Genomic DNA, 22,846 nt, shown 5'->3' on the forward strand with positions numbered 1-22,846 from the left:
TCATTGTCAAGAAGACCAAAGAAATCAACAGTGATTCCATCCCAAACATTTTTTGGTAAATCCAGCATGTTCAGGTTATGTTGAGTGATTCTGGGATATAAGCAATTGCACAAATGACATGCATTCAATTCTCTTTTAACCTTCTCATAAAGATTAGGCCTGGGAGGATTGCACTGAGTCGTGCTACGTGGAACTCAGCAAAGTGGCTAAAAAACTCTTCAGTGCTATGCAAAATTTCCACTAGCAGGCGGAGATCTCCATTGCACCAGTTCACGTTGTGTTTGATGTCACACGCAATGTGAAGTATGTTCTTGCGTCCAATACTGCTTGTGAATGACACCACGTGATTCGCAGGGGCAGGGCTGCTTCAATCTGTTCCCAGTCTTCGGAATCTTACACCCCACACTTGAGCTACCCCTTTTTTTAAAGTTATTTTATTAGTGTGCCTTTTTGTGTGTCATGTTTATGGTGTTTTATTTTTTTGTGTGTTTATTGTGACTTTTAGCATTTTTTATATTTTGCCCTGATTTCTTCCTTCCTTTTTCTCCTGTTTCATTTCTCCTACTCCAGTACCCAACCTAGCAACATGGCAGAGCAGCGGGGCAACAGCGGCTGCCTGCCTTGTGGACAGCACTGCTGTCAAGGGGTATAGCCGCGGATCATCTTCAGTGAAAAGGAGGAGATGGTAGCACAGTTTTTTTTTGTCCAGTGCCACCCTCCTCATACTGGCAGCAGGCAGTAGGCCTGGAATCGATTACCCCCTGTGGGAGCATCGGCAGTGCTGGGTAAGGGTGCACCAGTTCATCAGGGCCAACCCCCAGGTCCAGCGCATCACCCAGAAGCTGACGTTCCACTAGGCAGATATCATTGACTACAAACAGGACCTGCTCGTCCTTCTAGGCAATGAGATCCCAGGGCTTGGTGAGCAATATATTTTTCTTTTGTTTGTGTTCTACAATGCTAACTTTTTTTTTCCAATATCATGCAGCTTCCACTGAGAGGTAAGTTACATTCAGTTTACATTAAGAATATTATTCATTAAGTGATCCAGTTAGAGCGAGGCAGGTGCTCAGTGACACATCATCATACTTGTAGCTAGGCACTCGCTTTGACAGATTATTTAAGCAGCCATTGCAACACAGACTCCTCTGTCCTCCTGTCTCTATAGTGAATTATTGATATCAGTGAATTAGCGTTCTCTGTGACTTTAGGTAGCTCATACAGCCCCAAACAATTTCACAGTGAAGCGAGTATGCATGCATTACAAAAAACTGGAGACTGAGTTAGTCCATCAAGAGGCTTGAGAAATGAGAATAGAATGAAAGATCATTCATTGCAAATGCATTGCATTAATTCAGAATGTCAACTTTGTTAAGAAAATTCAGAATAAGGATTTTAGGAGTATAGCCAACTCAACAATAGTTGATCATACCAGTAAAGTACCATTGGCAATCTGATTCAAGTACAATGTAATTACATGTGCCTGTTACATAATTATTTTGTGGAGATTAATGGTACCACTAATGTATTTTTTTAATGTTCTTTCTAATCTTAGAGCAGCATCCAAGGGCAAGAAGAGGGGCACTGCACCGGTGGGTCCGGCAGGAGCTGGGGAGATGCCAACCACCAGCACTGATGCGGATGGCTCTGCACATTCCAGTAAGTCCTAATATTTAATATTATTATTATTAATTTCCTAACTTTTACCTCTCCCCACTTTATACTACTTTTAAATTAGCCTTGTTTACTTTGTTATACTGTCACCCTTTTCTTCCAACTCCCCTATCTAAGTTTTGTTTAATTACTGCTATCCCTGCATTATCTTTTTTTTTGTCTTTCAATTACCATTTTGTATTCCACCCCGTTGTTGCTCTTCAATGATTCCGAATCATTGTCAATCATAGGCTATAGCTCTCCCCCTCTATTACGCAAAGCTTTGGTTGGCTTGACTACCTTGCTTTTCTAACATTCCAACAAAATGCCTAGAGTGATATTTTTGACAGAAGATACTGCAGTGCATGACAAACTGTAACAAATGCAGTTTCATTTTTTTATTATATAAGAATGGGACCTGGCATCTAAAAACTGTATACTGTTTCCTTATAGCCACACCAACCAGTGGCACCGGCTCAAGTTCGACTGCTGCAGGAGGAGATCGAGCAGGGTAAAATGAGGTGGCAGAGACGGTGCTGGTAAGTCAAATTGCCTGCTTAGTGACAATTACTCTTACTCACTAGCTACAAGGGCTTTGTTGTAAATGGATTAATGAACCCCCTGCATTTCAGCTACAGTGGTAGTTAGATTACTTATGGGCTATGCTATCTGCAAATCAGCAGAAGCACACATAAAGTACACTAAAAATGATGGCTTGAAGGAAACATGAAAGAACGGAAGGATAAAAGAAAGGATGGGAGAAAAGAGTGAAAGAAAAGGATGCAAGTGTGGATGAAAAAAGATGACTGGGTGAGTATCGGTATTGGGTAAATGGATGGATAGGTGAAAGGATGATTGAAAAAAGGGTGGCTAGTGTAGGTACTGAATGGATGGATAAAGGATTGTGAATTTTGGTGAAAGACTGGATGAGAGACAGTAAAGCTTAAATCATGGTTGCTATAGGTGTACATAGGTTAAGAATGAAAAGACAATTGCTTGGATGAATAAAGAAGGGAGCTCTTTTTCTGTAGAGAGATCAGTGACACCCCTCTATTCTTCTACTGCAAAAGCTCTACCTATCTGCCTAATCCATCTGCCTTACTCTGCAATAGAGAAAGTCAAGTTTCTTTACTTTTCTTACTGCCCAGCGAATCAATTTGTTGGAAAGAATTTGTGATGGTGGGCAAGACCAATGAGTAAAGTGGGACAAGTAAGTTGCACATGCCAAATACAACCTATATAGCCCATTCCTTTCACTGTACTGCAGTGCACAATGCCCCTGTCTACTTACGGCAGACAGGATAAAATATATCTATATTTTATACATGACGTGTGACATATCTTATTTCTTTATCTGCCTCTGTGGAGTCAGGGTAGAAATTAAACTAAGTGAAAGGCATGTGGGGAAGAGCAGAACCAGTGGAATTAAAGATAGATAATATTCAGTTCTATCTGTCCGAGCTTCAGACAGTAGCAACGTACTAGAAACGCTGGCTAGCATGCCTCCAATTTTTTGGCACAACAACTTGTACTCCATAGTGGATAATGCCTTACTCCTCATAATAGGAGGCAATTTGTTTTTATTTTTCCACTAAATGTGCCTGTTTAGTTATCAGAAAAGCTTTTAAAAGAAAAAACAATGAAATCAATTTTTTTAATCTGGTCTTATTCTGCCTTTATTCTTTTCTACCAGACAGTTGGGCCTTCTTCTGTGAGGCATGTGTATGTAAAAAAATAAAATATTGGCCCTGTGACTCTCCTAATTATAAATAATCACATCAAATTCCAGCATTCCTAGAGACCATCATGTAGTGCTACAGTGCACCCACTATCTTTCATTTGAAGACGTATTTGTTCAGAGCATTGTTCACAATTTTTTTTTTGGAAACTGTTTTTTATCGATATAGCTACTCCTGCCCAATGACCACCACCGACCAGGCAGGAGATAGTGGCCCATCTGTGGCAGAAGAGGCTGGGGAACATTCAGGCAGAGTACCAGCACCTAGTTATCCTGGAGGATAAAAAGGTCAAAACACCTACCTCGGACCCTGGTCTCAGCAAAGCAGTATGCCAGCCCCAAGCCTCCCACACAGTATACATCAATGGTGCTGCTGCTAGCAGTCAGGGTCCCAGACTGTATCTGCTGCTGCTCCCTTCTGCTCCAACAGGGCATTGCTCCAACACATCTTGCAGCTGATGCACTGGATGGAGAGCCTGCTCACCAGCATTGAGCAGAGCCTTGACCAGCTCCGGACCCATGTTGACTGTGCCCTTTTTTAAGCCATTTTTTACATTTTTCTGTTTTGGTGGAAGGGATGTGTTGTGGGTGGAGAGGGTGGAGACCGATTTAAGCTGGACTTTGGACCTTTCGTTTGACTTTTTGGGGACAGGGTTATTTGTTTGAGGAGGTGGGTGGAAATGGAGGGTTTTCTATTTGTAACTAATAAAGGGGATTTTTTTATACTTCATTTGTGTCTCAAATCTTTATTTAAGTGTTTTGCACGTTTAGTTTGCACTGCTATCTTTTAGTGTAGCCTGTTGTTTTTAATCTGCTAAAAAATAGTGTACGACATTTACTTAGACCCTTGCTCAATTGCCCTGTGCAACTATTATTGACCCCTAGGGGATGATTGTCCTTGCCTATTTTGCCTACAAAAACCCAGTACACACAGACAACGTCTTCTTCAGTAGGAGTTAACATTAACTACACAAGTTCACTTCAATTCATAGATCTTCTCTTACCTGAATATATGAAGTGAGTCTTCTTACTGCAGAGTTTTTCCCAAAATGGTGTCTTAAGGGGGTGATAGGTAGGTAGTAGTAGTAGTAGCAGGCTAGCATGCTAACAAGGAAGACAGAACCTCACAGAAGGTGCCAGTCCCACCTATGCAAACTCCAACTACAGAATTATTCAAAGGGTTATCCATCACTGTCAATTAGATTGAAAGAAAACAGAGTGTTAGTGGGTCATCATCATATTATTATAACTTTAGGATGACTGAGCCCAGACTGCCACAATGACAGTATATGACACACAGCAAAGAATCTAGCAATAACAATTCTTCTGAGCAATGGTGTGGAGCTATAATATAAAACTAAACTTAGGAAATGAAATCATGGAGTCAGGAGAAGTGGGCTCAGACTCAAGAGTGTTTGGACCATGGTAGGCGTTTACAGAACACACACACAAGGCATGAATGAAGATGTTGATGGGGCCAGTGCGGAATACTGCTCAGGTGAAAGAAGGTAGAAGGTCATGCAATGAGTTGGCGTTGCTTTCACCATATCCGCCCCAGCAAACAAGTGATCCATTCATGGTGTAAAATTAGATCACACCTCAAAAAATCACACTGCCTGGGGAAAGAGGTTAAAGGGCTCAATAAATGGATAGCAAAGGGAATTTGTGGAAAGGTGTGACAAAAACAAACACTACACAAAAGAAACCACAACAATATTCACTGGGCACTGAGGATCACACCATCATCAATCTGTTTTGGAAAGAAACAAAGGGATAAATAAGTATGGCACAGTCCTGTAAATTCATCAGAAACAGTCCTTCTGCCCTAGAGACCCCAGATAATATATCCTAAGTGTTATGTCTTCTCAATTTGAAATTTGGAAGATTGAATGTAAGCCACGCAGTTCTAAAAAATATGATTGTTAAAATGAAAATGATATTTTGTTGCCGAACTGGGTGATGCATCTCCAGTCTTGGAATGTCTGTAACTCTGGGGCTTGTCTGAACCTGTCCGGTAGGTAACCCGTCTTGAGCTTTCCAAGTTATGTTTATGCAGGAAAGGACTAGGATAAGGCCTGTGTATTGCAAAACACAGGAGCTGTATAATAGAGAAAAGGAAAAGGACAAAAGAAAGCAAGTTAAGCTTTACGAAGAGTCAGAAATTGCAGAGGCAGAGCAAGAACATAAAGAGGAGTTTTATGTTTGAGATGGCAATGCAGCAAACACATACTCAGCAGCATTTCCAAATGAATGCACCTCTCACCAGTTAACAGATCTCAGTGAGTCATAGGACTCAGAATCTTCACCATCATCAGGGGTTCTTGAAAATCTTCTCCTTTCTAGCTTTTAAGTTAGTCCCGCCCTGAGTCCTTCCATCTTCCTCCTCCAGATTCAGAGTAACTCCGTCCCATTCCCAAAACGAATAAGATAGACCTGTGAAGTGTCCTGCTGTTGAAGACCAAATAGAGAAACAGAACTGGAGTATTCTCTGGGTAGATCTGTGCTTGGTAACTAAAGTGACTGGTTTGTTACAAGGAACCATAAAAAAGGAGTAAACCCTGAAGGTAAATTTCCCTACTTTTGAAAGGCAAATCACTTTCAGGAAAAAATGATCAGCTCCCAAACATTTCATATCATCGTAATCAAGTTTACAAATTTGCTGAACTTCCTCCTTCACTGTCAGCCACCACATACATCAGTCATCACTCACAAATTCGCAATCACAATTAATCAAAATATCACCACTCATTGGTGCCATGGTTACCTTTTTACCTCTTCCAAACCAAGCAGAGTGGTTAAACAAAATACCTCCTCTTTGATGGTATCCACACATTGAAATTAGGCATTGGCACTGGCAGTCTTTTAACCAATTATCTTCTATGGCAGCCCATCTGGGTGATGTAAAAATAGGATAGGCAATGGCCTGTGAGGGAGGCAGGCATCATCTCCAATGTCCTGAAGGGTAGGTGGGGGCTTTCTCACTGCACATGGCTCCAACTCGAATCCGGGCTCATACGTCACTATGAAATCAATGGTGGGGCAGCATAAATCAACACTAACATAATGTTGCACTAGCATATTTTTGTTCTTTTTGCAAAGAAAGAAAGAGAATAGGAACCTGAATGAGAAATAATTAAAAAGTTTTAAAGTGGCACTGGCATGCTCAATCTGGGAAGAATAATTCATGCTCAAGCTCTGGTGGTTCTCCCAGAAGTTGGTCAGCTAACATGCTTGATTCTGACCAATCATCCTCTTCCTTCTCCTGTGGTGCTTTGGGAACGATGTAATCAGATTGGATAAAATGCTGGTTCATTTTGATCTGCCCATTGGCGCATCTTCCCATACCAATACACCAATGAGCTTTGATCCATATACACCTCTTTCAGGTCATCCATATACTCCTGGAACATTTTATGCATAGTAATTGATACTGCCACCTGCTCGACCGATTTTTCCTTAGCCTCTGCACTGGACTTAAGATCTGCCTCATGAAAACAAGCCATTGTAGAGGTTGGGCCTGATTCTTCTGTTGCTTTTGTCACCAGTTTTCCTGTTGGTGGGGATGGTGGATGAGAGACAAGACTGCCCTCTCCCGAAGTTGAAGGCGGCACCCTAGAATTATGGAGTTTCAGATGTTCTTCTACAGTTCTCCTCTTGTACTGTGAAACACTCCCTTCAGAAAAAGGAATGACAGCTGAAATATTTTTTTTGTAGTGTGGATCAAGTAGGCTGGGACAGAAGTACTCTTTGGGTGAGATTATGTCATTTTGCTACCTTGCATTAGAAGTCAAGCGATAGCTTACGCTATTAAACAGGCATGCACTTCTGTGTTTTCTTTTGGACCCCCGAATGCGAACCTTTCAGATACCTTCTTTAGCTGCTCCTGTAGCAGATGCAATAACCTGACAACTTAGCCCATTGTCCTCCTTTCTAACTTCCTGCATGAAAACCTCACAATTGAGCAGCATCTGTGTGAGGCTTTTGACTAGTCCCGATTTGTCCACATCCATGGTCATAGCTTTCCCAATTCCATCAGCTCCCTTTGAATAACATAGTTATTGATCTGTTTGTACTGCTCAAAAAGATGTTGCAACATATAACATGTTGAGTTCCAATGCGTTGGCACCTCCTGTATCAGGGCTTTAAATGGTACTCTGTTATTACGAGGAATAATCCGCAACTGTTTTAAAATAATGGCTAAAATGAGTGCAGATGCATCAGCAAGTGGGCAATATGATGCTGACTATGTCTTATTTTTTTAAGAAAGTCTTGCAGAACCAGGTTTATGCAGTGCCTCAAACACAGCACCCTGAAATAGCCACTGTCTGTCATGGCCTTACCTATGTAACTGTTATTGTCTATGGCAACAGATCCGACTCGAAGACCTCTAGGTCGCAGTCACTCAGACACCTTACTATTTAATTCCTTAAAGTTGTTAGCTGGTGTGTCTGATTTCTCCATGGTGAACATTGCTACTGTTGCATGCCACCAAACGCTGCTAAAACATTCTTCAGGGCCAATGCCTGTTGATAGCTTTTTCTTTACCATCCAGAAAAAAGAACCAGTGTGCAGTGACGCACATGTAATTAGTTGCCTGACAACTGGTCCACAAGTCTATTGCTAGGTGAATAGTGTGGACAACACTTTGCTGCAAAGCTCGTCCAACCAATCATAACACATCTTGATCCAGCACTGGAACAGCAACTCCGGCAAAATAGGTCTTGCTTGGAACCTTTCATTTTTAGCAGAGGGTTGCCACAAAATCTAAGAATTTCACTCATTCCACAAAAGATAAAAGGAGCAGGTCTAGCGCTAACATTGTTGCCAGTTTCCCATTGTACAAATGTACCAATGGGTAGTTGCGATTGTAGGACCCTTCTTGCCTAAACATTATCGTAATTGTAGCCTGGATTTTCTTCTTTTGTGGGGCCGTTTGAGATGTAGGTGGTGGTAGTCTCAATGTGTGTCATAGTGGTGCAGTCACCATAAGCTGTGTGTCTTTATATGACTCTGAATCTTCCTGTGCCATTGTGAGGTCTCTGAGGTGAGTGATTCTGGTGCACTGCTGGGGACAGAGCTGCTTTGCATGAGGATGTCAGCTTTCACTGTGATTTGACCAGTTGTAGCTGATATTTCCTGGCTTTCCTCACCTTCACCACTGCAAACACGTTGAGTCGTTTAAGATGCTCCTCCCACCGGATTGCATGATGTTTTTTCATATGGGTCATCTGGCCTTCAGTTCCATAATGTGAACCAGGATTACTTCAATGAACACTTGTGTGGTAAATGGAGCTTATAGTAATGTTCTCCTCCTGTTTGCTAAATGTAAAAAAGGGTCAAAATTGGGAGGAGTACTTTCTCATTTGGCCACTGGCAATGCCTGAAGAAGAATTGGATGTAGGTGGGTGTGTTGATTGCCTCTCTGCAGAGCATACTTCTACTGAGTTATGGGTTGCTGCAGGTCTCTGCGGGGGCCTTATAAATATGGGAGCTGGTGGTGCTGCCTGTGCCACATCCCTTGGAGCAAGTTGGATACTGATGTCAGACTCCTCCGTGGCAGCTTCCATGATAACTGGCTTGTCATCATCAACCTCCTCATCATCATTCCCTTCTATGATTCTAAGTTTTTCTGGAACTTTTCTTTTCCCTTGCTTCTCCTTGCATCTTCCGGACTCTGCCAATGTTCACTCCGTGTCCCTATCATCGTCATCAGAAGTGGTGCTTGAAGAGACGGTGGAGTACTATCCTTCGTTTTTGTTGCTGGGGATCTGGGAGTAAATATTTCTAAAGGAATAGTTTATTGCTGAGCAGAAAGCACAACCTCCTGTTCTGCTCCAACTTTGAGAAGATCTGGCTGCGGCTGCTGTTCATGTTGCTCTGTTTCCCGAAATGACTGGGTACTACTTTCCGAAAGGGACAAATCCAATTCAACATCACCGTTTGTTGGTGTCGCCATGATTGCACTGGGGCTACCTCACTGAAAGACATGGTCTTGGTTTGGGGTGGTGCTGTTGATGCGGGAGTGCTGCTCCAAGGCTCCTCAGTGGAGGCAGGTGGGGCAGGCACATGTCTCTCAATAAAGGTTGTGGTTGGCACATCACTGGCGGAAAAATGCTTCTTCTCACTGGCCACTTTCTTGGGAACAACTTTCTTTGAGGAAATCTTAAGCTCTAGGTTGGCAGTGGCACTAAAATGCAAAATAGTTTGATTCTTGTGGACCGAAGTAACTGTAAGGCCTTCTCTCTGGCAGGACTGCAAGTGTTAGGTCTCTTCTCTTGTGCAACTACAAAACAACCAATCAAGAAAAACATGTCGTTAGTGAAACTTTTCATTGTTGCAGGTTGAAAATATTACAGAGAATTGCAATATTTGTGCGGTTGGTTACTTATGTAATATACCCATTTATTCAAACATTGTCAAGACAAACCACACCACCACTCCTTAAAAAATAAATTTCATATCAAATCAGACTGCATAACAGGCATATCTAGCACTTTGCTTTATCCCTGTTTTAAAGCTGACACTCGGGTCGTCAGAAAAATCCTTTAAATAACTGATAATGCAAGGTGGTCCAGGGGTAATGGAATAATCATTAGGAAATTGAATTATGCTATTAATTTGTCTGCCATGCTCAGCAGCCAGGGTGCCCTGGAGAAAATTGAATTACACCTAAGAAACTGAATGATGTAGTGCAGCTGTGTGTCTTTGGTGGATGGACAGAGGAACGGAATGGATTGGATGGATTTTGGTGGATGGAGCAAGGCAAAATGCAAAAAAAAAAAACGAAGATATTCATTAAAATAAAAAATAAAAAAATACAAAAGTAATAAGTAAAAAAATAAAAAATAATAAAAAACTAACATTTTACAAGAAAAAAGAAATTAAAAAACGAAATAAAAAATGGCACAAAAACTTTAACTTAAAAATAAAAATGTAAAAATTGAAAGAGAAAACAAATTTAAAACTGAAAAAACAAATTAACAATAATTACGATTTTTGGATGCAAGCCTATGCCAAAGGCATAGTGGCCGCATGCACAAAATGAATGCCAGCCAGCTATATGGTCAAACAACATGTTACAATAACTAAAGTCAAGGAGGCGACATGGAGAAGAAAGAAAACGCGCAAGCCTATGGCAAGGGACACTGGCTGGATGGACAAAATGGCTACCAGCCAGCCACATGATCAAACAACAACAACAAGGAGCAAGGAGGCATGGCAAATGAAGAAAATATGCAAGCCTATGGCAAAGGGACACTGGCTGCATCCACAAAATGGCTACAAGCCACATGGTCAAACAACAATAATTGGCAAGGAGAACAAAGAAGAACACATGCAAGCATATGACAAAGGAACACTGGATAAATGCACAAAATGGCTGCCAGCCACATCATCAAACATCCTCCTATGCTATCAAATATTGTTATCCCACAATATATACACGTTTTGCAAAAAGAAAAATGAAATACAAGCAATAGCCAACATTTTAAATTGTATCCAATGCCATCCCTGCACTAAAAGAAGTTTAAAAAACATATTCCACTGAAACATGTATTTCATTGCACGAATGACTACTGGTACTGGGCCGACTAGCTAGATGGCCCTTCGGAAATCTATGCCACATACTAAAATAATATTGCAAATGTTACAAACATGCAGAAAAGGAACTGAGCAACAATTTTCCTTTACAAAAGATGAAACATCCATGAAGTGTAAAATAAATTTTACCTAGACCCATTCTTAAAATCCAGACCATCCAACACTAGAAAATGTTAAAATCAAATATCAAATTAATGTAAAAGGAAATACTGGTGCATGCCCAAGCAAACACACACAATACCCTTGTAAAATATTTTTTGAACTTGTGTGAGTCAACAAAAACAAAGTCCCTATCCAAAGGTTTATCCAGGCGACAAAGAGAGTGGCCCTTCCACCTTGAAATCCAAGTGAAAAGTGATCAAGAGATAGCCAAAGCACCTGGAGGAGCCTACTGTACAGGAATTGGAAGGCGGAGTCTCTGACACACTTCCTTTCAGTTTGGAAAAAAAAGTTGTTTTTGAAAATCTTTTTGAAATTCTACTTCAGAAGTGACTTTGTACTTGCTAGCAACCCTGTTTTGGCCACTGGCATGGCTGGGAGCAATGTCCGAGAACACAAACTCACATGCATGCTTGTTAGTGGCACTGGAGTACCGTTGCACTCATGACAGAGTGCCAAAACCCAATCTGGCAAGAGCAAACACACTTTGCTCTGCTCTGGAGTGTGGAATTCGGAGATGAAGTGCCCGAATTCCACAAACTCCTCCATTGACCCTAAAAACTGCTTGCTCTAGTTTAGTACAGTGAGCTAACAACGGTTCCAGCAGTCCCTTGATTAAAAGTTCAAGCTTTGCAAACAAAGAATCCATACACAGTTTAATTTGATTAATTTCCTCCAAAGTTAATTCACTGAATGCGGGCTTCTCTGATATTAACAGATCATTCTCCCTCTCCTGGTTAGACCCTTCTCTCTTTTTCTATTTTTGAAATGACATAGAGGAATCACTGCCTTTTTCATTATCTGCACTCCGCACTATGGACTTGAGCTACCACTACAACACTGCTCCGGGCAGACATCCCCCTATTTAATAAATGACACTGGGGAGCAGCTGGAGAAATATACTGTAAATCAGAACCACTTTAATATGCCAATTCATCCGCCACATGATTTATTTATTCCTCCCATGACCCCACAGACAAGGATAAATGAGAGGAGAGACCCACCTCCAGCACACCTGCGCCATTGCAGTCATTTTGTGCTTTCCCATCAGCTTAATAAAGTTGAAAAGGTCAACAAAAGTCAACAGCAAGATCCGGTGCCAGCTCAGAACAAAAACCCACTGTGAGGCTGTAATCTCAAAACCAAAATACCAAAGCCAAGAGGAGAGGCCCAGCCTGGCCTTGATCGCCTGTGGAGGGGTGCAGACGGGCTGCTCTTGGCCCAGTGTTCACACGGCCATGAACCTGTGTGTGTTCCATGCTTTGGGAGCGCCGCTCTAACTTTGGATCTGCGCATCTAGTGCGCTGTGAGTGGGGGGTTGGATCCTGTTGGGGTGACCTGGTCCTTAGAGTCCCTAGAATTCCATAACAAGCAGCGCTGCGGGAGCACCACTTTAACTTTGTACCTGCGCCTCCTGGCATGCTGTGGGCGGTGGGCAGGACCCTGTCAGGTGACTTGGTCCTTGAAGTCCTTAGAATACCACAACAAGCAACGCTGCAGGAGCGCAGCTCTCACTTTGTATCCTGCATTTAGGATAGACCTGACCAGGGCATATTCAATTAGGAGAAGGCTTTTATGTAAATTAGCTGAGGATATTTAGTATAGACCTCACCTGGGTGTATTCAATTAGGAAAAGGCTACTATGTCAATTAGCTACAAGGATGTCAGCTGAGGAACCTGGTGGTTTATGTTTCTTCAGCAGGTGGACAAAGTCAACTGTCTCAGGAGTGAAAAAGTGTATTAGAAAACTGAACGACTTAACGGGAATTAAATCCCAAATGCCTAAAATAGGGGGGTTGGCTTTCTGTTTGTTCTGCTTAGATTAAATAAAAGATTCTCTTAAAAAAGTGAGCAGTGGGATTTTACTTTGAGACAGATTTTTTTTGGTATCAATGAATATGATGGATTTTGGGATGGAAAGGCCTCTGGAAGAGTGGACAGTAGTGTCCCAGGCACTGTGTACCCAACTATGAGTGTCTGGTATCCTTGGTTTTCGACAAACCCCAAGGTCTACTCTCTGATGTGACCCTGGTCCTGGATGGGCACACCAACTACAGAGAGGGCTGCTGACTCTGTCATAGGATCAAGTGGTCAGCATTGTAGTGGCAATCTACTGTGTTTTTTGTAAATTGGTGGCCTAATGGCCCACTTATGGAAACGTTAGTGACCTACCAAGGGGTAGAGTGTGGTCAGCTTGTTGCACACATTGAACATGTCTGAGTGAACCAGAGGGAAGGAGTCCTGTTTATTCCTTTTTGAAGCCTCTTGCCCTTTCATGTGCACATGATTGAGGTGAAGTTACCTTCCCAGACAGTGGAAGTGTATTGCTGACATTCCAGAGACTGGAAGGAGTGGAGCTAGACACTGAAGTAAGAAAAGAGAAAACACCATAGACATTCAATAAAGTTATTTTGCTTCAAAGAGCTTTCACTATTCCACCTAAATATTGTCATTTGTTGGATGGTAGGGAGAAAGAAAGGGATTTCAGTTTTTGTTAGTGTGTAAGATAATCTGTCTAGCTAGAGACAAATTTCACAATTCCCTTCATTTTAAGAAAATACTAGAAGAAGCTGTACTTACATAAGAGAACCAGGACTGAACAGCAGGAGGCTGAAATGAGATCCTCTGTGGACTTGAACTGTGAGTGAGACAAACATTAAGATGCAGAGTTCCTGCTACTACCAACTAGATGAAAGCAGAGAAGTGCTAAACTTGTGCTTAAAGCTATATTCAGGTGTCATAGTCTAAGAAATGTGGATATGCCCACTGATAATCAGTAGTTCTGCATCATCGGCTGTATGTGGTACTTTTTTGTAGTGCATAGAATTGAGTTTTACTGTGTAATGAAGAACTTCTCTTTTTACAAAAATAAGCGCTGAGCTAGCCAATCATATTATTACACTGTTGTGTATTTGTTGAGTGCTGAGCCTGTTGAACCCCGCACTAATATCCCTGACATGCCTGTGACTGTTTGCAGTTGCTACTACTAAGAGTAAAGTGCTCAAGGGGTTACAGTTGTTCCAGTTTTGGAGGCATAGTAGTATGGAACCCAGGACATCAGAGGCAAACACCTCATCCTCCATTGTTCTTACCCAGTTTCCCCTATTTGTTCTGTGATTCCCCCAAAGTGGGTCTCTCAGTTCTCTTATGGTTAAAAAAAAATGTTGCTAACATGTTTCATACTGACAAATTTTTGTTATGCCCTGAAGGGGCTCAATATTGCTCATTCGCATTCTTATTCAACAAAGTATTTTTTCTGTCAAGGTACTCTTGTTCATTAACATGTAATGTCAATTCTATTGCCCATTCCCCATGTTTGTCTTAAGATCCAGGTGTCTGAAAAATTAGGAAACAATCTGGGGGACATATATACTAGGAATTGGTGTAGAACAGCACTGCAAGCCTTTCTGCTGCTATGCCAGCTATTCACAAGATACAGTATATTTCTGTCCTTTCACCCTGTGCTGATACAAATAGCTGCCTAGCACCAATACAAGCCCCCTTGCACGATGGCGGAAGGGTGTCTGCGGTGTTTGTAGGATTGTTTTTGTGCAGGAAGGGATACCTTCCCACACAGAAACAACCAACAGAGGCATTTTCCTCTTTCTATGTGTGTTGCAGAATGCAGCACTCATAGAAAGAGGAAATAATGAGGAGAAATAAGATATTTCTTCTCGTTGTGCCTGTCTTGGGGAGGCGTACAGTTTTAACATATTCCCAGGTTCACAGATTTTTGTAAATCAGATACATGTATTTATAAGTATATTTAGCTAATTCTGTGTAATTGGTCAAATTCAAAGTGGTTAATTTCCTAGAGCCAAAACTATGCAGCAAATAACAGACCTTTGTTAACAAAATACAGGATGTAGTAAGGTTCAGTTCATACGTAGGTTTGAGAAGAAAGTTGATGCAGTATTTAAACTCATGAATTTCAGGACATTTTAGATATCATGATGAAGTGACAGTTAATGTATTATTACATTTTAACTCTCTTTAATAATTACCTTTTTTATAGAATTTTATTATGGATGTTTTTTTGCTTAAGTGAGCTGGTGTATGTTATAAGAATTTAAGATAGTGGACATGTTGCCTATGATAGTGAATGTGTTTGTGTATGATGTGGGTATATGATCGCAGGTGAGTTGGAATACAATGGTGGGTGTACTGTGTAGAAGGTTCCAAGACCATACAGTCTCTTTGCAGTGACCCCGTATGTCAGAGGGGGCCAATGTTGAAGTAGAATACTAGGAGTCATAACAGCCTGAGTTGCAACACCATAAGCTAGGAGGGACCACTGTGGTGTGGAGCCTGCATTTAATCTAGAAACTACCTTGGCCAACCTGTGTGCCGGAGGGGCTGCTAGGACCATATCACCAAAGACATTTCACTTAGAAAAGTAAGCCTGTGCCCGCTTGACACTGCTGCATGTACTGCAAACAGCACAACTTCTCTGAGCAGGATCTGATCTTAAAATGACCTGCACTAAGGGCACCCACTGTAATGCCAAAAGCATCCATGCTGCAGGAGCGGGTAAGACTTCAGCTAGGGTTTGTGGGCCCCAGGGGATTCGCTGCTGATTGTGCTGGGCACTATAGACACTTTTGACTAAAATCCTGAAGATTCAAAGGGAACTCTTGGGAGTAGCAGAATAGTGTGCATTCCGTTAATGAGGTCACTAATGAATGTGGAATAACTGCAAGTGGGACAGGGATTTCCCTGGCAACTATTAGAGCTCCAAACGTAAGTATGATTGTGTTGTTGTATGTGAATGTCACATTTCTGTACATATGTAGAGTCAGAAATAACATTTTCCCTATAAAAGCAAGTATTTGGCTGGAAATTGATTTTTTTGTTTGTATTGTTTGCCTGTGTCTACATCCCCCAGAGAGAGCCTTGACTGCTCAACCATATCTATCACTGAAAGTCAAGTGCAAAAAGGGTACTTGGCTCAGTTGAGCAGGATCCATAGTAGGTCGGCCCTGGGACATAATGAGTAAAAGGCCTCAGCCACCATTGTTGGGTCTAATAGCCCCTGCATGCTCCATAGCCCTTTGAATTTGGTTCTGACCATTGGTGGCAAGCTGTCTAACATTTAAAGAAACAATGGTGGCATTGTCCATTTCCAATCTGCATCAGTGCTGCAATAAGTCTAGGTTTTGTTTTTCTATGCACAAAGGTGACACGCATAGTTAATGGAAAACACAGGTTAGCAAATTGATCTCAGCCCCATGTCCACAGACCAGATGAAGGATTTAGGGACAGAGTGTGGATGATTCGAAGGAGACGAGACAGGGAGATGGTCCTTGCTAGTTTCAGTAGGGACCAGAGTGAGATATTGGTTGATAGAGAGGAGGTGTAGCTGACTCTGGGGTGGGATCCATGGAAGGAACCAAGGATGACAGGGCTGTGGATTCAGGATGTAGGATCCCCTAAGCCAAAATATATCATAGACACATTTCAAGTGTCTCCCCAAATGCAGTTTTCAGAGTTTCACCAAGACACTCACCATCTTTAGTTTCTAGAATATCTCAGGAGTGTACACCACCTTAAATCTCTAGGATGAAACTGTCCTCAATTACAGGAGTAAGCAACTTGGTTGGGTTGAGCCTAGTAGAGACCAGGAGCTTTCAGTTGGCTCTTCAGAAAGCTATGAATGAGGAGGATGAGAAAGCCAGACAGTTTGAGGGGGGAGAAGCTAAAGGTATCTCACCGGGAGCAAGAAAAAAGGAGGAGAGAGAAACAGAACAAATGGGCCCAGGGAGAGACATTCCTAGGAAGAGAGGAAAAACAGAGAAAAAGGGAGGAAAACAGAGAGGTTGGGATTAAAAATGAAGAAAAAGAAGCAAGATCAGGAAAGGGAAAGCATAGCCCTGTTGAAAGAGAAATGTTGGATGGCAGCAATGACAATTCCATGTGGATCAGTGACTACTTCCAAGTCATGCCAGGTGATGACCAAGGTTCCAACACATCTTGTGCAAGTATATGTGGATGATTAGGATATTTTGGAATGGTTTGTGGGTTTTGAGGTCACTTGTAAAGTGCAGTTCTTAAATGAGGTGTCCAAAGCAGCTGTGGTAATGCAATGAATGCTAGTGGAAGAAACAGCCGTCATTGGAAGATGCCTGTGGCAGGCAAAGATGGTCTATCAGTGAATTAAGAAAATTCTCATTAGATGGTTTGGGCTAAACTTAGCTTGAACCCTGCAGAGATTCTGTGACTGCAAGAGAGTGGATGGTGTTCCTTTTGACACTTGGATTCATGGTGTATTGCATGATTGAATTGAGTGGGTAAGAGGAATGGAGGCCAAGGATTTTCAGTCCCTTAAGCAGTTGATGGTGACTGAGTGACTCGGGAGGAGTGCCATATCCCAAATAAGCAATACTTGTCTGATCTGACAGAGAGAGATCCAACAAAACTTGCAGTGTTAGCTGATAAGTGGTTGGCTAATAGGGTTCACATATGACTGGAGCAACATAGTTTAAAGCGAAATGGAGAAACAAAACTCTCCATAGACTAGTTCCAAAGTGGAAGGTTAGGTCAGGGTAATTCTTTAGGACACGAGAAGGGGTAAGTAAACATGGAAATGATAGATGGGTATCGGAAAAGGAACATCATGAGAAAGGAAGTCACGGAAGCCCTTCTAAGTCCAAGGTGGTTATTTGTTTGAAGTGCCACAAAGGGACACTGTAAGAAAGATTGTAGAGAGCAGGATATTGACCCGGCAACACCTGTGAAAGCAATCATGTTACATGTGAGTAAAGGTACCTAAAAGGCACAGTTTGTGCTTAACCTTGTAGTTATGGGCATTTGGGAGAAAGACTCAGATGCTCTGAAGCACATTCATTCTAATACAATGGGATTTTTGCAAGAAGTTAGGATTAATGGGAGGAAAGTGCCTGCCCTGACAGATACTGGAGCCTTTAGCACTATTTTTGAAAGGAAGCCTCGTTAGCCTCAGGAGATACTACCTAGTGCTAAGGGCACAGGAATCGTAGCCAGAGGAGAGGGCATGGAGTATCCACTTGCCAGCGATGAGACTGAGCTCAATGACAAGGTACCCATGACTGATGTCAGGGTATGGGAAAAGCAATATGCTGAATTTTTCTTGGGAAATTATTTGATTGTCCTTGGTTTGCTGCCAGTACCAGAAACATTTATGGCTTTGACAACATCTGCTGTGCTGACCAGAGCATATACTGCACATCAGTGGAGGTCATTGCTTCTCCTCCAGAGGGAACAGATGATGAGGCTTCTTAAGCAGACCAGTTGCAATCACCTAGTGCAGGGTAAACTCATCTTAGTCAGAAAAGGGCGAGAAGACATCTCATAGTGTCCTGAAAAGAATATAGTGGACTATACGACAGGCCTCAGAAAATTGATTGTGTAATACATGAGCCAGGCAAAGTAAAATCTTCAGGCTAGCCAAGAGCTGATGAAAGACTGGTATGACCAAAAAGGTACACTTGCTGAGTATCAAGAAGGTCAGGAGGTATTGGTAGTAAAGTTTATTTGTCCCAAGACTTTCAAGGACAAATAGGGTGGGCCACACAATTTAGGGCAGAAGGTTTTTTCAAGTAAACTGCTTGGTGGGCACAGGTGTTACAATGGAATCCAAGAGGGTGTTTCATATGAACATGCTAAAGCCTTACGTCTGGAAAGATTGCACAGTAAATACCATGGCTATCACAGAGGAAGTACAGGAAAAAGTCAGTATCTTCCTGACATGCTGTATATTGACTGGTGAAGGGATTCAGTTAGGCCCTGACTTAGCGTCTTGACAGCAGAGAGAATTTAGAGAGGTGTTATGGACGGTTAGCCAACCTCGTCTCACTGACTCCAGGATTGAGACCTGTCTTTGTGCATGACAGAAACCCTGGGTGAAAGTCTGCCAGTGAAGGTAAGCATGTACAGAATGTCTGACCGGGTTCAGGAAAGCATTAAGGCGGAAGCTATCAAGAATTTTCGAGATGGAAGTCATTGAGAGATCTTGTAGTCCTTGGTCTGATATTGTGGTTCTAGTATTAAAGCACGGATCCACTGACTTGTGGTTTTTAATTGACTACAGAGCCCTCAATGAGGTAAACAAAACAGATGCCAATCTAGTTCCATGAGGGGACATGCTTGTGGATCGGTTAGGAGATTCAAAGTACTTGAGCACCTTGGATCTGAGCAGTGGATATTGGCAGATCGCTTTGGTACCAAATGCAAATGAGAAGACTGCATTCTCTACACCATAGGTGCTGTATCAGTTCAGGGTGATGAACTTTGGTTTGAATAATGCTCGAGACACATTTTAGCAACTAGTGAGCCATGTTCTTGCAGGGTTGGAAGAGTTCTTTGTAGCCTACCTGAATGGTACTGCAGCAATTCATGTCAGGAACTCCAGAGACAGGTAGGAAAGGTGTGGGTGAGGATACAGGGGGCAAGCTGATCATCAAGGCAACCAAGTGTCCGGAGGGAAAGTCTTCTGTAATCTACCTTGAGCAAGAGGTGAGAAACAGGAAGATTCGCATTTTGGATGCCAAGATTCAGCCTGTGATGGAGTTGGAAGTGTCTACTCTTCAGACTGAAGCGAGGGACTTATTGGGACTAATTTGGTATTACAGGAACTTTGTGGTGTACTACAGAAGTATAGTTGCCACATTGACTACTTAGATCTCTAAGAAGCAGACCAGGAAAGTGAAATCGACTGCAGAGTAACAGAAAGCACTTGAGGAACTGAAACAACTATGTACTGAACCTGTACTGAACCTATGTGGCCACAATCAGTTTTCATTGTACAGACTGACTCCTCTCACAAAGGATTAGGATCAGTGTTAGCTCAACTGGAGGACAAAGGTAGAGAGCATCCAGTAGCTTATATTAGTAGGAGATGACAAACTAGAAAACAGAACTGGGCAGCTATTGTGAAGGAGTGCTTTGCAGTAGTGTGGGCCTTCCCTAAGTTCCACCCTTGTTTGTTTGGCACTAAGGGGGTCATTCCAAGTTTGGCGGGCGGCAGTCGCCGCCTGCCAAACTTTCGCCGCCACTTGCCCGCTCTGCGGTCAAAAGACCGCGGAGGCCATACTGACTTTCCCGCTGGGCCGGCGGGCGCCCGCCAAGGGAGCGCCCGCCGGCCGAGCGTGAAAGGCCCTTCAACACAGAAGCCGGCTCCGAATAGAGCCAGCGGTGTTGCAGGGGTGCGACGGGTGCAGTTGCACCGTCTCGATTTTCACTGTCTGCTATGCAGACAGTGAAAATCATGCTGGGGCCCCGTTAGAAAAACCGCCAGAAACAGGCTGGCGGGAAGGGGGTCGGAATCCCCATGGCGGCGCTGCTTGCAGAGCCGCCATGGAGGTTCAGCCCAACCAGGGGAAATCCGGCGGGAAACCGCCGGATCCCCTTTTCTGACCGCGGCTTTACCACCGCGGTCAGAATGGGCAATGAAGCACCGCCAGCCTGTTGGCGGTGCTTCCGTTGCCCGCGGCCCTGGCGGTCTTGGACCGCCAGGGTCGGAATGAGGGCCTAAGTTTGTGATGCAAAGCAATCATAAGCCACTGAAATACTCAATGGCTATTAAGGGAGAGACTGCCAAGTTACCCTATTTCTTTGCTCTTTGCAAGGGTTAGAGAAGTGGCTCCCAACCCATTTGTCTTCTGAGGACCCCCCCAATTTATTATTACTGGATCGAAGGGACCCCCACTAAATCATTCTTAAAATCCAGGCTGAATCATTACTGGAAGCCGGGGACCCAGGCCTAAAGACTGTTGATTATTTGTACCACAAAACAATGCACAAAAATACAGAAACAAGCATTCCATCAAACACATAAAATAAAAAAATAAAAAATATAATGATAACTGCTTCAGTCCGGGCGTTGGGCATTAACTGATGCCCGCACTACCTCCATGGTATGGGTCACAACCAGAGGCTGTCATCAGGGAGGGGGTTAAAAAAAAAACTCGGGATACACAGAAGATCTTCCCTGTCTCCCCCTGATCCCCCACCCCTGCGCCACTTTGTGACATCAGCATGCCGCGAAGCGCACTGATGTCACTCGCTGTTTTCTCCATCAGAGCAGGAAGCGGCCAGGCCCAAATGGCCTTCCTGATGTTCGGGAAGGCCTTGTTTGAAAGGTGAGATTCTCCACACCAGGAAACCCCACTAGACACCAGGGATTTCACTTGGGGTGGTCGGCCCCTTCGGAAAATGGGCTGCCTTCCTGGGGGAAAATATATATATTTTTAAAGTAGGTGTACCTCTGGGGGGTGGGGGGCGCGATGTCGCCTGATTCTGCCCCCCAGGGGTTTAAAAATGTAAAAAATATAAATATTTTGTTTTTAAAAAATTAAATTGACAGGGTCTCGCCCGTGAGCTACTCTGAGGAGGAGGACTACTTTGAGGAGGAGGGCAGTGGCCCTGAGGACGGAACAGAAAGAGATAAGTGGCTCCTAGCTCGAATCCGCAGTCTGGAATAGCTAGAAGCAGAGCTTGAGAGGGCTGATGAGAAGAGAGTCTTAGCCCTGGAAAAAGAAAGGATTGCAGCTCAAGAGCTGAGCTGTGAAGAGCTGAAGCTGGAAACCATGAGGGCTGATTCCAGTTCAGATGGTGGCAGCAAAAATCTTGTTTCCAGTACTGCTGGAGAAGTGCACATGCCCAGAGATATGGTGCCCTACTTGAAGGAGGGAATCAACACACTCCAGGAGGTTCAGGGGAATGAAGTAGCTCCTGTGATGCGCAGGGTCCCTGAGGTGGATTGGGGAACTGGCATGGGGAGTCATATTCCTACTGGTGGGAGGGACACTCTACTAACTGTAGGTGAGAGTGACAGGGAGAGGGGTTCCCCCCAGGTAGAAGTCCTGGTTAACGAGTGAGAAGACCTCCCGGGAGAGTGTGGGTTACGGGTACTGTCTTACCAGTCTCAAGAGGGTGATGTGGGGTACTTTTTTCAAGGCTGAGTCACTGGATGGTTTGGTGAAGGGTACTTTGGTTACTTCATGTGAAGGGCTGTATGATGTAATTGCTGGAGAGCATATGTCTAGTCCCTATTTTCCAGAACTACGCCAACACCAGGTGGAGTGTGAGTTCTCTGACCCCAGGGAACTACAATGGAGGCAGACCTTTGGGTGAGTACCAGAGAGTCTGAAGAGGCATTTAGGGGTGCTCCTGAGATGAGTGGTCTAGGTATTTCCCAACCAGGTGAGGTAGGAAAGGATTGTAGTGTCCCATGTAGGTCCCTGTGTAGTGGGATGGGTGAGGGGCCCCATGTCCAGTCTCAGAGGAGAGGGAATGGGGATGGGCTGAGGTCCAAGGTGCCCGAGATCTGGTCCCAGATCCTGGAGGGTTCCATGAGGGAACACCAGGAGGGGAGCCTAGCCTGTACCGTAGGGTCATCTGTTCAGGGAGACCCCACAGTGTCAGGAGAACTTGGGGGGGCGGCTGTAGACAGCGTCACACCAGTTCTGGTGTGTGGCAGTACCATTCCTAGTGAGGGGGTTCAGAAGTCCAGACAGAGGGTTGAGAGGGGGTTGTGGGCCCCACAGGAATGACCTTGGTGAGACCATTTCTGGGTTGGGGGAATTCAGACTCTGTCAGATGGGCAGAGGTCAGGAGACCTGCACCAGCCAGACTCTTGTATGGCCCTTGGGGATGGTGAGTCCTTTGAGAGGGTAAGTGTGCCCTCCTGGAAGTCCTGGTGTGACAGGCAATGGTTCAACT

The sequence above is a fragment of the Pleurodeles waltl genome, chromosome 3_1 (genome assembly GCF_031143425.1).
Source record: "Pleurodeles waltl isolate 20211129_DDA chromosome 3_1, aPleWal1.hap1.20221129, whole genome shotgun sequence".
Taxonomy (NCBI): domain Eukaryota; kingdom Metazoa; phylum Chordata; class Amphibia; order Caudata; family Salamandridae; genus Pleurodeles; species Pleurodeles waltl.